At 32.0% G+C, this 16,819-nt stretch overlaps 1 pseudogene; it reads left to right on the top strand.

Annotated features, from left to right (window-relative positions):
• The first annotated feature begins 13,364 nt into the window (after positions 1-13,364).
• LOC118608481 lies at positions 13,365-13,483 on the top strand (annotated as a pseudogene).
• The last annotated feature ends 3,336 nt before the right edge of the window (positions 13,484-16,819 follow it).

The following is a 16,819-nucleotide window of genomic DNA, read 5'->3' as shown; positions in this document are numbered from 1 at the left end:
GACAAAACTCTAAAACCAGCTGCAAATGACCTTTGTTAGCCCTCGTACACCTCTAGCATCCAGTTCTTAGATTGGATAAACATTATGTATTATATATTATATAAGCATTATCCAATTTCATATCCTGCACATTCAATCTTATTTTTGATTCTCACACCAAATGCTAAACATACCTACAATATTTCACACATTGAAAACTTTTAAACAAACTGAAAGGAACAGGCCAGGTATAGTGAAATAAAAAGAATAAGATTTCAAAGAGAGGACTATAGAGGAAGGAGGGGGAAAGGCTGCATCATATTTATAAGGATGAAAAAAAAAGTCCACGTCCTAAGGACACTAAATGTTGCAGTGCTGGTTGTATAAAAGTTCTCACAGCATGTTCACTGTCTGATCCATTTACCCACCCAAAACCCAGCAAATAAAAACAAAGTGAAGAAACAAAGAAAAATTTGAAACAGGCCTAGCATGTTACTACAATGACTTATATGAAACCAACTACAAATTTCAATCAAGAAAAATATTGCTCCTCTTTATGTTTTCTCCTTTTAGCAAACAAAAGGATAGAAAAGTCAAAAAAATGTTTTAGCTCATCCTAAAACATAAAGAGAAATCAAATGAATCGTTTTTGCTTAGCTTGCCTGTTCCACCTCCAAGTCTCTTCTAATCTCAGCAGGTGGGTTTACTTTTCTTCTCGAAACAACTCAGTCCTGTTTAATCCCTTGAGCTCCTATTTCTAAAGATCTCTGACTCAGCTTCAAGGTCACTCTGACTGCTGCCTTCATTTTACCTCTGAGAGATTGACTCTCAATTGTTGGTGCCTCTGCCTTTCAAAGGCTGCATTTCTGCATCTCAGAGCTGGATTTAAACCTCAACAACTCAGTCTCTCAAGGGTTTACTGATAATCCCAGTGAATTCTAATTCAAATTGATCTTCAGAGTTCTTGGGGTCCTTTCTATCACTCCCTTTCTTCTTCCTGAGATTGTTAAATAATATTTGGGGTGAGCCCTGGGAATCTATATATATTTAAAGCTTCCTAAATTATTATAATTTGCATAAATGTTTTGGAAACACTGTCTTAAGTAGTTCAGCTATCTTTAGCTGGGTTTCTGACACCTGCTTTCAGAGCAAGCTCTGCAAATTTACTCTTTTCAAACTACCTGCCTCGTAACTCTATGTCACCTCTCCATTCATTTGGATCTTGCAATACCACTGGCTCTATACCTTTTGTATAAAATTTCTGGATGCAATCTTGGCTTATTGGCTTAGCTATTTTTTCTCAATATGTGGTCTCTGGAATATATATATTAAATATCATGAGGTGAGATGGTGGTTCTTGTTAAAAATGCAGATTTCTGCAGCCCCCCACAGAACTGCTGAATCTGAATCTCTTCAAATGGGACTGTTAACCTCTTTGGCGAAATGCCATTTATTAAAAAAAAAATGATGCTATGTCAAATTGTTAACATTTGTTATAACTAGGTAATTGAGTATACGGACATCTGTTATATTATTCTCTATACTTCCCTGTATGTTTAAAATATGTTTCAAAATAAAGAAAACATACCAGAAGGAAATGTGCAAAAAATACCCATTATACCTCTTAGGGGTGCTATATGCTTTTCTTTTTCTTCAATTTCTATATACATTTTCATGCTTAACAAATTCTCCATACCATCCCTGTAGATTACATTTATCATTAGAAAAAAAAACTAAGTTCAAAACTCAGTAAAATGTACAACTCGTTGTAATATATACAGAGATTGTTGTCAATTTATCCTAAGTGTATTGCATTTCTTCCCTAGAGTATATAAATCTAAGAAAATGAAACATTAATTTTCAAATAACATCATGGAATACAAATAAGACATGCTAGTGTTTTCAAAGGTAATAAGATGTCATCAGGAAAATAGTTCACTTTTGCATTCTTTAACCAGAAGAAAAACATTTACCCAAATCTACATGCTCCAAAACCTCTTTCAACAGAAGGTACTGCTTCTGACAAATATAGGTTGCCATAATTCTTGTTCTTTATTATTTCCCCACCACAGTTTTGCAAACTTCACTTTAAAATGTATTCCATTTTGAAGTTTTAGCCATACTTTAAAATTACTTCCTTATTTCATATTGCATTCATCTATATGAATCTAAGATGTTCTTCCATCAGCTTCGCTGATCTCAGTATCTCATAGTCCTTACACTAACCTATTCTTTTTTACTTATGATGTCACAAATTTTGCCAGGTATAAGGATGACACTTAGCTCCTCGACTTCCATAATCTCATCTATTCAAATCAGTCATCCAATAATGCCACTGTATCATTGCTCTCCTTATAATCAAATACTGCCCCAAGATTATTATTTTGATTTCAAGATTATAAATATTGAATACTTGTCTCTTATTGTAAATTCTTGCAACACCTCTTTCATTTGCAAGAGAAAATCAAATTGGTTTCCATCCTCACACTAACCTAGTTAATTGAATCCTGTCACTTTTCATAGCCAATCACTCCAATTCACTATCAACTACTGGTGATGAATTGAAACAACTGAAACTACCTTTTTCTTTTAATTATTCTGGGTGAAAATTTTCTTAAAGTAAATTATTTGTAAAAAGGAAAAAAGAAAGCCTTTGGCCAAAATTTTCATAAACTTTTTTTTTTTCATTAGGAAGTAAACTATAGAGTTTCCCAGTTACTCTTAATCTTTCATTTTTGTATAATATTCCAAAAGACAAATCCTTGGCCACCTTCGTGTTTTCCTGAGATTTCTTTTCTAAAATGGAGCCAGGTTAGAACATTGCTATGTTAGTTATAAAATGGACTTTTGAAGCCAAGTGTAGCACTTTCAAAATGTCAACATGTCTTCATTTCTGGAAATGGGCACCAGCCCAGAAAAAAAGTCTCAATGGAAGAACTCATATCTTGTTACAAAGTGTAAGATGATGAATTTTTGCTAATCTTAATTAATATGTTACTAGGCATATTACTTTGAGAGGTGACTCCTAAAAACCCTCTATACGAAGGTCAGAAAAAAGCATATACTTTGTCCAATAGAACTTAACTCCCATTTGTGGCTTTTCCATTCAGTTGAGGTTCGACAGGGCCTATCCCTACCACCTAGGTGTTTTTAAAATTATCTTCAGGGATTCACACTATAAAGTGATTCAGATCAACTTATAGATTCAGTCATCCTTATATCCATCTAGTCTAATTCCAACTGCTGATATCTGGGAAGGATATATGACTAAATTATAATGTTTGTGATTTACATCTTCATATGTTAAAAAAATTTTATGTTCATTTTAGGTATCAGGGACTAAAGTGAAACTATATTATACTTACTATGCTTTCATGCTTAATACTGTCTCACTCATATCTGGCCGTATGGGTAAATTTTCTAGGTGCTGGGTAACCCGTTCAAGTACAAAACTTTGCATTTATTTAAAAATCTTAAGCATTTCTATAGTTATCTGTTTATATATAATTATAAAATACATTATGTGTATTCTTGCATTTTTATATAAAAGCTATTAAACATTACACACAACTTTCTCTTTGATAACTCAAGGTTATCATTATAATTATTTAGTATTGTACTGTAGCACCCAACCATATTCTGGATCTGCTTTTTTCAACGAGTGTTAAAACTAACTGATCTCATGTTGCTTGTTTCTGGTATTTCTCTGTATTTTCTAAATTGGTTACTTCTAATCTAGTAGGAAAAAAAATACTAGAATTTCTTTAATTTTTTAAATTTTTTAAGTAGGCATAAAACAATGTAGAATTGTTTTATGCTTACTGGAATTTGCTTTAAAATATTCCAGCAAAACAAACATGCCAGCATAAAAAAATGTAAGTGAAGCAATATTGGCAAACTGTTAACAACTGTTGAGGCTGGGTGATGAATACATGGGAGTTCATTATATTATATTATTTTGTGTACTGTTGTGAATATCTTTAATATGAAAGCTTTTAAAAGGAAACTTTCTTTAAAGAAAATACTAATAAAATTTAAAGGAATAATGGCATTAAATAATCACCATTTTGCAACCATAATGTAATGACTAATTCCAGTAGAGATCATGGTAACGATTCTTTATGCATGCTAAAGATATTTGGTAAAAGGATATTGAGGAACAAGATCTTCATATTCTTTCAAAGTATCACCCCACAGTTTATTCATTAATTTCTAAGAGAAGAGTACATTTACAGGAGAGAAAATGATCTTTAAAGGCAGATATTAAGTGATTGATAAAATGCAGAATCACCAGTAATGCATCAAATTGTCATTGTGTGCTTTCTGATGTTATGCAAATAGCTATCACTTATGCAGTAATCTTATAGAAAATGCTTAATCTGAATTTAATAATAAGAAAGCAATCAGATGAATACAGTTTATACAATTTTTATGAAGCAACTTGGCTGAGCTCTTAAAAATGTTAATGTTTTGGTTGGATATTGACTCAATTAAAAACAAACTAAAGACCATTATTAGAATAATTAGGGACATTTGAAAATAACTGGTATAGTAGATAATATTTGGTACACATTTACATTTCTTGAGAATGGTAATAATTTGTGGTTATGTAGGAGAAAGTTTATGTCCTTAGGGGATACAGGATGCTGAAATACTTAGGCAAAGTGCCATGATATCAGCAACTTATTTTGAAAATTTCCAAAAGTGTGTATGTGTGTCTGTCTATCTGTCATCTGTCTGTATTTAAAATGATAAAAAGGGAAGAGAAAGCAAATGTGGCAAAATGTTAAGAACTGTTGAATCTAGGTGAGAGGTTTTATTATTCTATTCCATTATTCTATGTGGCCATATGATTATGGCAAGAGTGCATAAGTGTTTAGTTAAGATGAAAAAGGCATTAAATTTGTGGGTGGAAGACATGACATTCTCATGGCTTGATGATCCTCCTGACATATTGTCAGAAGGTCGGTAGTGGTCTAATACTGCATTGCAATGCCTACATAATTCACTTCACTGTGTCTCATCCTGTAGGCATTTTATCACCTCACATCATCACAAGAAGGGTAAGTACAGTACAATAAGATATTTTGTAAAAGAGAGAGCACAATCATATAACTTTCATTACAGTATATTGTAATCGTTCTATTTTATTATTGTTGTTGTTAATCTTGTTGTACCTAATTTATAAATTAGACTTTATCATAGGTGTGTACATATAGGTAAAAACATAGCATGTATAGGGTTCAGTACTATCCAGGGTTTCAGGCATTCATTGGGGGTCTCGGAATGGTATTCTCAGCACATAGCGGGGACTACTGTACTCACTTTTAAGAAAATATGAGGTCTGTTTGCCCATCTTTACTCTTTATCTAACTGTTTATCTCTGAATATCAAAAGTGAAGGCATTAAATAGTTCCGCCTTTGATCAGAAATAAATGATCATACAGACTCAAAAAGCAGCTTCCTATTTCCAAAATAGGTAAGGTATTTTATGAAGAAAGATTATCAAAATGATTGATGACAGTTCTTTAGTTCTGCTGGGTATATCAGTTTGAAACTAAAATATGTCATAGTGTGCTTCTTTTCTTTTTATTCTGATCGGTGTAAAATTTTATCAACGTAGACAGTATGAGGCAGTGGGGTAAATCATATTTTTGTCTCTGTAGCTTGATCGCACACACTTCAAATTTGGGAAAACTTGAACTCCTTAGAACTCATTAGAACAAGTGATACATTATGTTAAACCTCACAAAAAGAACTTTGAAAACATCCTTAATCTGTACGAGTCTGGCCCCTTTTTAATGCTTGTTTCGACAATGTAGAATTAAAATCATTCACAACTTTTATCTTAAAATATCTTAGCTCTATGAAAATTCAGTAATTCTTGTATGTTTGATATATCATGAGAAGTGTTGAAATCTTATTTCAGAACAAATGTTGCATTAGAATCTAATGAATAAATGTGGTAAACTAGAGAAATAATTTTAGGCAAGTTTTCAATATTTCAACATATTAATTAGAAAAAATTTATACTACTAAATGGCAGGAAAAAAACAGTATTTAGAATGAAATCAAATTAATAAAAGAGAAACATTGCCAAATGAGGACCATTTTAATGTTATTATCTGATTCTGACTGCACTTTAGCATTTATTAACAGGTTCTCTACCTTATACATCTTCACTTTTACTTTCAGTCTGTTTTCCCCAATGTGTTCTCTCTCAGTTTTTTATAATAAACCTGCTACACTTCATATTTTCTCATTAAATTTGTGACTTGAATCTCTGACCCAGGCAATGGTCCCTGAAGTAAATTACCTGGAGAATTTTTCAGATTAAATATTGATATGAGGACTATTAACTGTATGCACATATAATTTCCTTCCCAAGGACTCAAGTATTAATTCCTTTTTTAAAAAATACTAATAGTCCTTTGGGTGCTCAATAGAAAATGAAATTTCATTCTAAATATATATTAGGCTCTGATTTTACAAAACTTTTCTTACTTTTAATAAAAATTCAATAGCTTTCACTTTCTCTTAATGTTTACATGACTCTGTAACTATTTTTAATTTAGAAGGAAAAACATTCTTGAATACATCAATGCTTCTGTCATTTCTGCTTTGCTTTATCCTTCAAAAAATAAAATTTGATTTCTTTAGATGTCATATGAACTCACATGTTCTGCTGATATTAATATATGGAGTAATACCATACCTATTTTTGAGGCCAAACCATTTATTCCTTATTTAAACAACTGATTAACATATGTTATAATATAGATCTTAATTATATAAGACCTTAATAGAGATCTTAATTATACAGATAATAATATTAAATATAATATAGATACAGTCAAGAGATGACTTTCTAGATTAGATTTAACATCTTATATTCTTGTTATATTTGAAATGAGTTAATTTGTAATAATCAATGTTCCTCTTAAGGTAAACTTGAAAGGGATTTAATGTACAAATAATATACTAAAATTCCAACAGGTGGCGTGCTTAGTTTCAGAAAAACTGAGACTAAGGTTATCTGGGAGACTTTAGGCAAATCATTTCACTTTTCTAAATTTCCATTTCCTACCCTGTAAAATCAAAGAGCAGGATTAGGTGATGAATTTCTATGGTCCTTCTAGCCATGATATTTTAACCAAAATTATAAAAATATAATATAGATACTAGATAGCAAAATAATTGCCTATCTCCATAATTGAATTATTATTTTAATAATTTATTAATTTAAACTTTATGAAGTATGTTAAAGGAAATTAATTTTTTTTTGTATTTGCAGTTTAAATAAAAATTTTCATGATTTTTAAATATGGTAATAACCCACTTATTTTAGATGATTTCAAATCCTAGGATATAATTATAAATAACTAAAAAGTGACCTTCATACACACTTTATTCCTCAAAGGAGAGACTGTGCTCTCATATGCCTACTTATTTTTTGACTATTTCTTTTATATATATATTTCCACAACTTTTTAATTTGAAAAAATTGAAACCTACATAAAAGTTGAAAGAATAAAACATAAAATATCTTACCTATTTTGGAAATAGGAAGCTGCTTTTTGAGTCTGTATGATAATTTATTTCTGATCAAAGGCGGAACTATTTAATGCCTTCACTTTTGATATTCAGAGATAAACAGTTAGATAAAGAGTAAAGATGGGCAAACAGACCTCATATTTTCTTAAAAGTGAGTACAGTAGTCCCCGCTATGTGCTGAGAATACCATTCCGAGACCCCCAATGAATGCCTGAAACCCTGGATAGTACTGAACCCTATACATGCTATGTTTTTACCTATATGTACACACCTATGATAAAGTCTAATTTATAAATTAGGTACAACAAGATTAACAACAACAATAATAAAATAGAACGATTACAATATACTGTAATGAAAGTTATATGATTGTGCTCTCTCTTTTACAAAATATCTTATTGTACTGTACTTACCCTTCTTGTGATGATGTGAGGTGATAAAATGCCTACAGGATGAGACACAGTGAAGTGAATTATGTAGGCATTGCAATGCAGTATTAGACCACTACCGACCTTCTGACAATATGTCAGGAGGATCATCAAGCCATGAGAATGTCATGTCTTCCACCCACAAATTTAATGCCTTTTTCATCTTAACTACTAAGCACTTATGCACTCTGGCCATAACTTTTGTTTTCGGTGCCCATAAATGCATTTAGTATTATTACTTTCTCTTTTTTCTTTTTTACTTAAAATCTTAAAAAGTCAGACATAACTTTTGCAGTTTGAGTTGCAACAGCAAAAGTAGCACAAATTTATTTTCCTTGCACAATTTCACAGCTAGAGAATTTGTTCTTACAATAGATCTCAACAACTTCAGCATATGATTTTTTTCTTTCATCTTCGTCAAGAACTTTCACTTTTTCACTTAATGAAAGCTCTTTATGGCTTCTCTTTGGCATATTCAAATGGCCAGCACCACTAATATTGCACTTGGGGCCATTATTAAGTAAAATAAGCATTATTTAAACACAAGCACGTTGATACTGTAACAGTTGGTCTGATAACCTAAATGGCTACAAAGTGACTAATAGTTAGGGCTAGGAGTGTCAACAGGGAGGATGCAATGGACGAAAGGATGATTTTCATCCCAAGCAGGGAGGCATGAGTTTTCATCAGGCTACTAAAAATGACATGCAATTGAAAACGTATGAATTGTTAATATTTGGAATTTTCCATTAAAATTTTTGGGCTACTGTTTACCGCGAGTAACTGAAATCATGGAAAATGAAAACTTTGGATAAGGGGTGACAATCATGTGTCAAAATTGGTTTTAATTCTGAATATTTCATTATTCCAGTATTAAGCCTTTGCAGCAATGTACAAAAGTTCCAAATGTATAGAAAATATAACAAAACAACACTTATTTGAAAATATGTGTGTGTGTATGTATGTATATATGGAACTGGGAATACTAGCTAAAAATGGTACTCACTGTTATTCAGATTATTCATTTTTTTATAATAATTTTTGATTTGAATTGTTCTCAAGTCTTTTGTAAACATGAATAACTGTGTCTCTAGAGGTGGATAACCGTACACCCAAATACATTGAAAATTATTTGTTGCAATAAAAAAAAAAAAAGATGGCTTGGGAAAGTTTGGGTGAAATCAAATAATAAATAGAGGGAATTTTAATCTTGAATCAATATCAGCACATCCATAACGCAGTAAGTGTCATAAAATGTGATAGAAAATAAGCTAAATAATCTAGTATGGTTGGAAAGTATTTGATATAGTGCCTCAGCTTGTGTCCCCATGGAGATTCTCATTAAATCACTTGGACTAAAACCACAGCAACAACTAATTCACCTGCAGCACATGTTGAAAGGAAATTAACTTTTTTTTTTTAAGTAGACTTTTCAAGATACTGAAGAGGTTTGATTTAATGGTCATTTCTGAGCTAAAAATTGTGGAGACCTAAGAACACAGCCAAGGGATAGTAAAGCACTTGTTATAGAACAGAAATAAATGTATGTTAGCAAATAGTAATTGAAATGGCTTTTATTTTTTATTAGAAATACCATTTCATCTTTAATGAAAAACATTACGAATTGTCAAATCTACCAGTTCCACTACTTGTTTTATTTCCGAAACTGTTTTTAAGAATATGTTGACAGAATAGACAGTCTTAATGTTTGAAGGAGGGGATGAAATGAGAATTGTGAATATATAACTCTATAAGTTGCTTCCTGTGCATCATAAAGAGTTTGTACTTTTCTAGTTTTTGTGTCCAACACTATATCAGACATAATATGTGCTTTACCTCATTAAATCCTCACAGAAACCTTGTGAAATAGGTATGATGCCTATTTTAAATATGAAAGACTGTCTTTTCAGCCTCAGAGAGTTTAATCAAGTGTAGGAAAATCGTACAGCTAGTTATTTGTAGAAACTACAACACAGGTGTATCCAAGTTGTCTAGTAAATAGTGGATTTAATATCTAAACCCAAAATTGCCACTTTTAAGGATCCCATGGTGCCCAGAAAACCATCAAGTTTAGGGAGAGATTGGGACACTGTCAGAGCAGGAATTTTCAAGTGACTCATACATGGCAAAACTGACTTTAGAACTCTAAGCTCTGTACTCATTATCCTAGATTGTAATGGATCTAAATGTAATTAAGGAAAATAAGATTCTAGGCAGAATGTGGACACTTATCTTAAAGTTTGCCCTGGATGTTTAGAAACCTTGGTTCACAGCCCTAGCTTGCCTACTTACTAGCTCTGTTAACTTGAACTAGTAACCCAATGGCTCCAGATTTTAGGTACCATGTTTTTTTTTTAATGAGGATTATAACTAATTAACATATAGTCTTAAACAAGTTGTTTTAACAATTAAAAACATTTGGAAAACTTTCAATTCCAGCAAAGTTTAAAAATAGTTATCATATAACCCAGCAATTCCACTCCTAAATATATACCCAAGGGAAATAAAAACATATGTCCGCACAAAAATGTGTGCTTAGATGTTTATAGCAGCATTATTCATAATACCCCAAAAGTGAAAATAATCCAAATGCCCATTAACTAAGGAATGGATAAACAAATTGTAATTCATTCATACATTAGAATATTATTCAACAATAAAAAGGAATTAAGTATTGATACATACTATAATATGAATGAAACTTGAAAACATTATGCTAAGTGAAAGAATTAAGGCCCAAATGCCATATATAATATGATTCAATTTATATAGACTATCCAGAACAGGCAAGTCCATAGAGATAATAGGTCATTTAGTATTTGTTAAGGAAGAGAAAGAGGGAAGATGGGAGGTACAGGGTTTGTTTTGAAGGTGATGGAAATGTTCTTGAAGTAATCTGTAGTAATGTTTGCATAACTTTGTGAACATAATTTAAAAAACATTAAATTGTACACTTTAAATGAGTAAGTGTATGGTGTGTGAATTATATCTTAATAAAGCTATTAAAAATTCTAAATATTCTGCCAACTAGAAGTAACTGCAAATTTCAACATTATTATGATTATTAAAGCAATGATAGAAGAGTAGACATTTTATAAAGTCAAACTATTTCTGCTCTTTTAATGTCATCCAGATTTTAATATACCTAATATATCCACCACCAATACTAGCAATGGATCCTTCAGTCATCCCTAAATACTTTTTACCAGCTGAAGCTCATCTTGCAAATCAATGCTGAGAACGTTTCTTACTTCCTACTGCTCAGTAATGAAACTGACTGCAACAAAGCACATATATAACCCATAGGCATGGCTCTACTACCAGGGAGGCAACTGATTAGTTATGAATCTAAGTGGTTATGTATCTTACTAAATAAACACATTTCAAACACATCAATTTGATAGAACTAAAATTTCCAAGGTATAGATTTTGTAATCAGCCTCTCCAAAAACAAAGGAAATTAGGTTAAGTGTTAATTATAGCAGTATTTCTGAAAATGTTTATTAGGGTTTGACTATATGTGTGAAGTAGAAACTTAAAAAATTAAAATTCATTTATAAAGCCAAACCAAAAAATTCAGAGTTAGATAGATTGCTTCTAGTGATTCCAGTTCTCATGACAAGAAACAGCTAGCTCAGAGGTTGGGCTACAACCCCTCAGGGCTAGTAAACCATACACACATATAGGACATTAACTGTAGTGTTAATCTGTTCCTCTGGGCTAAAAATAATAAAGTTCTCTTTTGTATAGCAGTTAATCAAAAAGTATTAGGGAAATAATCAAGGGCTGGTATGTGTTTAATTGACCGGACTGTTTCTCAGCAGCGACGTGTTCCCTCTTTACCAAATTATAATTTTCTGACTCTATGTGGCCATTTTGCTGGCTTTATGAATATTATTCCCTCATATCAAATTCACTAGCCCTTCTGCTCTCAATATTAAAAGGTTTCATCCTGAGATAAACATCAAATGATACCCAATTGCAGTTAACTATAACAAAGTCATACTTTATTTAAGGAGAAAAGAAACCCTGCTGAATATGAATTTTAATATTCATGAAGATATTCAGGCAGTGTATCCAGCTAACCATAACCAAAATATATTATGCATTTAAGCTCTTTTATTTTCCAAAATCAGAGTAAAACTTAAAAAGAAAATCAACAAAATGGTCTTTTAAAAGGATACCAAATAATTAAAAGTTCAACTTATTCTGTAAACAGGAAAATACAAAACTTTTTAAATTTGTTGAGACAAATATATTTTCTAAGGTCATAGTGATGATAATGACAACAAAATGATAAAACAAATTTGACTACTTCTGAGCATCTTCATATTATGTGATTTAAAGAATAAGAAGCACTGCTCATAAACACACAAAGCCCCTCAAAATTAAAAAAAAAAGTCATACAATTCAGTAGCTCAACTATTTTGTTTCTTAGATAAATCTTAGAAAGACTATATTTATTACATTAAAATAACATAAGTTACAATGCTTACCATGTTCCAAGCATTGTTCTAATTATGAATTAATTTAATATTTACAACAACTCAATGAGATAAATACTATTTTACAAATGAGGGAATTGATGTACAGAGAGGTAAAGGAACTTACAAAGGTCATACAGCCAGAGAACCATAATTCAAATCTAAATGATATGGCTCCAGAGTTTTCATGCATGACCACTATGCTACACTGCTACTATATCATTAAATAACTGGTTGACAAATGCTGTTTTCTATCTCTACGTTATCACTGAGTTAAGTATAAATTCAAAAGTATCCCAATGACACACAGTAGTTTTTGATTCCTTATGGATGGTAGTTAATAATGGAACCTACACCATCAATGATTGTTAGATTAGCTATAAATGTGATGTTTAGATGACATGTGAGACAATTCCCTGAGTTCAACAGACTGTGATTTGATTGACTTTATTCTCTTCTTCCTAATAAAATGTTAAACCATTTATATTACACTTATGCTACCTAGATTCAATAGGCTTCACTGGAAAATATTTAACTATGGATCACATGCATACCCACTGCCAACCACTTTGTTCCTCAGATTCAACAAATCATGGGTTATCTCAAAGATGCTAGAATAATTCCTTTACTTTCAATATGCTCATTAGTATGGATTTTAAAAAGCATGCTCATTGGTGTAGGTATATCATACTGATACTAAAAGTAGAGTCCAGGCAAGTTTGTGAGGGTAGTGACTGAGCTGGTTCTTCTTTACTTTATCTAAATTCTGACTGATACCACAAATATAGTAGGAGTCAGTATGTAATGGTTGGTGATATGAGATCTTGAATATTTGATTGCAATACTTTATTGTTCATATTTTGAAAATAATAACAATAAATTTTAAAGCACTGTTGGCTAATAAGCTCAAAAATGTTAAGTCTATGGCCATGCCACCCTGAACATGCCTGATCTCGTCTGATCTAGGAAGCTTAGCAGGGTCGGGTCTGGTTAGTACTTAGATGGGAGATCACCTAGGAATACCAGGTGCTGTAGGTATAAAAAAATGTTAGTACACTTCTCAAATGACATTTGAAAATCACTGATGCCTGGTATATTCAATTATGCTTAGATCTTTCTTTCTTCTGTGCTCCATCATGTATATAACAAGCAGTATAGTGCACTGGATAAAGGTGTAGTTTATGGACTCGGCCTATTCAACTTCTAATTCTGCTATACAATTCTAACTCTGCTACTTAACCAAACTGTAAACTTGAATAAGCCACTTAAACTATTTGAATCTCCATTTTCTGAAATGCTAATGATGATATTATATCTCTCAATCCCGGTGGGTTTTTTCGAGCAATAAATAATATTTCAAAAATTCTTAACAGAGTACCTGGCACACAGTAAGGACTCAATAAGTGTTAGCTACTATTATTGCTATTATGTGTGGTGAGAGATGGTGGGTATGAATGTGCACAAGGGTGACCAAGACTTCCTAGCCATCAGGAAAGATATACCACAAAGTTTCTCAAAGAGATATCATATATGATACACTCAAAGAGATGTACAGCACCAAATGTAGCTATTGATGATTAGGAATAAGTGAATATACAGAAATCCTTGTTGCTGCATTCTTGACCATCCCTAAAAAAGAAAGTATAATGCAATGGAAAATAGCATGAGCAGCCTCATGTTAAAATCCAAGGTCTGGAACTCACATAGTAGTATGAGGCTGATCAAATCAATTAAATTAGTTAAGTTCTAGTTAATGAAAGGTAGTAATATTTACTCCACAAAAATTGTTGTGAGAGTAATATAGTATAGGTAAATAGTCTAGTACTGTCTCAGCACCTAGTAGCACTCCGGAAATATTCGACAACTTTTCCTCATTTCATAGATAGCTATGGTCTGACTAAAGAGATGTTTCTCTCTAGCCTGCTGGAAGTGAGGATTATTGATTTTGTAAGAGGTATGCTTTCTTTTCTTCTCTCCTTGCCAATATATACTATCCTCCTGAACTGAAATATCCTCGAAGTTGAAACTGAAAAATCAGTGAGCAGTTTCTTTACCCACATAAGAAGTGAGAAAAACAAAACTCTAGCTCATCACTAGGGTTGAACAACTGCAAGTCCAGAGCTGTTTGTGAATTAAAGACATTTCTTAATCTCCTACTGTTATCACACCCCCAAACTTCATAAGCCTTCTACTCAGAAGCTAAGAAAAAAGGAGAATGAAAAGAGGATCTTTGTTTCCTTTGAACAGCAAAGAACCAGGCAGTAGCCTAAAAGAAACTGTTCTTTCACTCTATGAAAATAAAAAAAAGACTCTTATACTATGATGAACAAAAAATGTCAAATAAAATTAGACCAAACTGTAAAAAGTTAAATTCAAAGGGAAATCTTTCTTCTAAATTACTGCATTTCTCTCTAGCTATCAGACACTTTTTCTATGGCCATTGCTAATGATCTGAATCAAAAGAAAAAAGCAATTTGAAAGCACATTGGAAAGAAGTGTGTGTGTGTGTGTGTGTGTGTGTGTGTGTGTGTGTGTTTGAAATCTCAATACATCATAGGCATTAGATTATAGGAGGAAAAAATGTTTAATGTTCTACAAAGCAAATCTTTAAAGAATGTGAAAGGATAAATGTTGTCTTTATGATATAGAAGGTTACCTTTTTATCTCAAGATAGTCAAAGAAATATTTTGTCCTTTATAAATGATATTTAGACACTTTTATCCTCTGGAAAAAGAGCTTCTGAACTAGTGGAATTTAAAGCTAAAGTTAAGGTGCACATTTAATGGAAAATCTTTGAGTGATGTGTTTTGGAGTTGATATTACATTATGTAGGCAGTTGTATCCGATAGCATAGAAAAAAAAGTATTCGCAGAGTAATTTTACAAAGATTTATTTCTGATGTTGTCCAAAATTATATGTCATTACTGAAATTTTAAATTTTAGAACTAAAAGATAAAGTAGTATCTAATATATCATTTTCATTCCTCAATGAGTATACTCTCCCTTTCTCCAATTATATGGATTCGCTATCATTTCACAAGAAAATAATAACAATAAAAAAATCACCTGACTGAACCTACACATTTCAGAAAGCTACAGAAATAAATACTCCATTCACAGAGAAAACTACACTAGATTCACCACTATGATTGGTGGTAGAAAAGTAGGTTTCTAGGATCAAGTAGGCCAATTTCTGGTGGCATCGCATTCTATAACCAAAGTTCTAACCCCACAAGAAATTGTAATTGTGTTTTCACTTAAGACAAAGATTTGCTGAGAACAAATAGTTTCCATACAACATTTTCCTCCAAAATCACCCCTTCTGTAAAATCTTGTGATGACTTCTTATTGCACTTAAAATACAGTCCAAACATATCCCTCTGCAATCTACCCACTATTTCCTTTTCTAACTTTGTATATTTAACCATTCTCCCTTTGTCCACTATACTACAGTCACACTGCCCTTCTGTTTCATATACACATAAAATCAATCTCTGCCTCAGAGCCTTTGTGTTTGCTGCTCCATTTGCTTAGAATGTTCTCCTAACTTTTCATCCTTCAGAGCTCAGGTCAAATACCAACACTTCCAAGAGGCTGTTCTAAACCATCCTATCTAAAATAGTCCCCAGTCCTGCCCTCAATCCCACCATGCTCTGTACCATTACTTTGTTTTATTTTCTTCCTAACAGTGGAACATGCTCACACAAATACTTATGGAATAAAGGAATACCTCATATAGTAATCCTTGAGGTGCCTCCACTTCCAGGTAACTGAGTGGAGGCCTCAGACTAATGCAGAATCTACACCAGGATCAAGACAAAGGCAAATTAATAATTGCATGTTCTCAAATTTTGGAATATATAGTATCAAAATGAAAAAAAAATACAGATCGCTAGCTGATTTTTTAACTTTTATCCTATAGATATTATGTCAAAAAATCTGATACAATTATTATCAAGAACTGTCTTCCTTTAGCAGTAGGAAAAAGAGAGGGAATAAAATCAAGGAGGCCCTGAGAAATTCTTTATCTGTCAGATTGCAATAGTATTGCATCTGATTGGCATTACAAGTGGAATTATATAAAATTAATGGTGTGAGAATATAGGTTCTGCCACTAAAAGACTGGGTGAACTTAAACAATCACTTTAAAGATTTTATCTGTTACATTGGGATAAGAGTTCCTGCCTTGTCTAAATCACAGGCCCTATTGTAAACTTCAAATTAAATAATGCTTAGGAAAGTATTTTATGCTATCAAGCAACATGGAAATGTAAAGTATGGTTTTAACAAAAGTTTTGTATTTTCTCAAAAGGAGAAACAAAATATTTTTGCATAAATTTCAAATATTTCTAGAAAACAAATATTTTGGTTGGC

The sequence above is a fragment of the Rousettus aegyptiacus genome, unplaced genomic scaffold (genome assembly GCF_014176215.1).
Source record: "Rousettus aegyptiacus isolate mRouAeg1 unplaced genomic scaffold, mRouAeg1.p scaffold_m13_p_9, whole genome shotgun sequence".
Taxonomy (NCBI): domain Eukaryota; kingdom Metazoa; phylum Chordata; class Mammalia; order Chiroptera; family Pteropodidae; genus Rousettus; species Rousettus aegyptiacus.
Note: the sequence above shows the minus strand (reverse complement) of the source record. Positions and strands in the feature narration are given on the sequence as shown.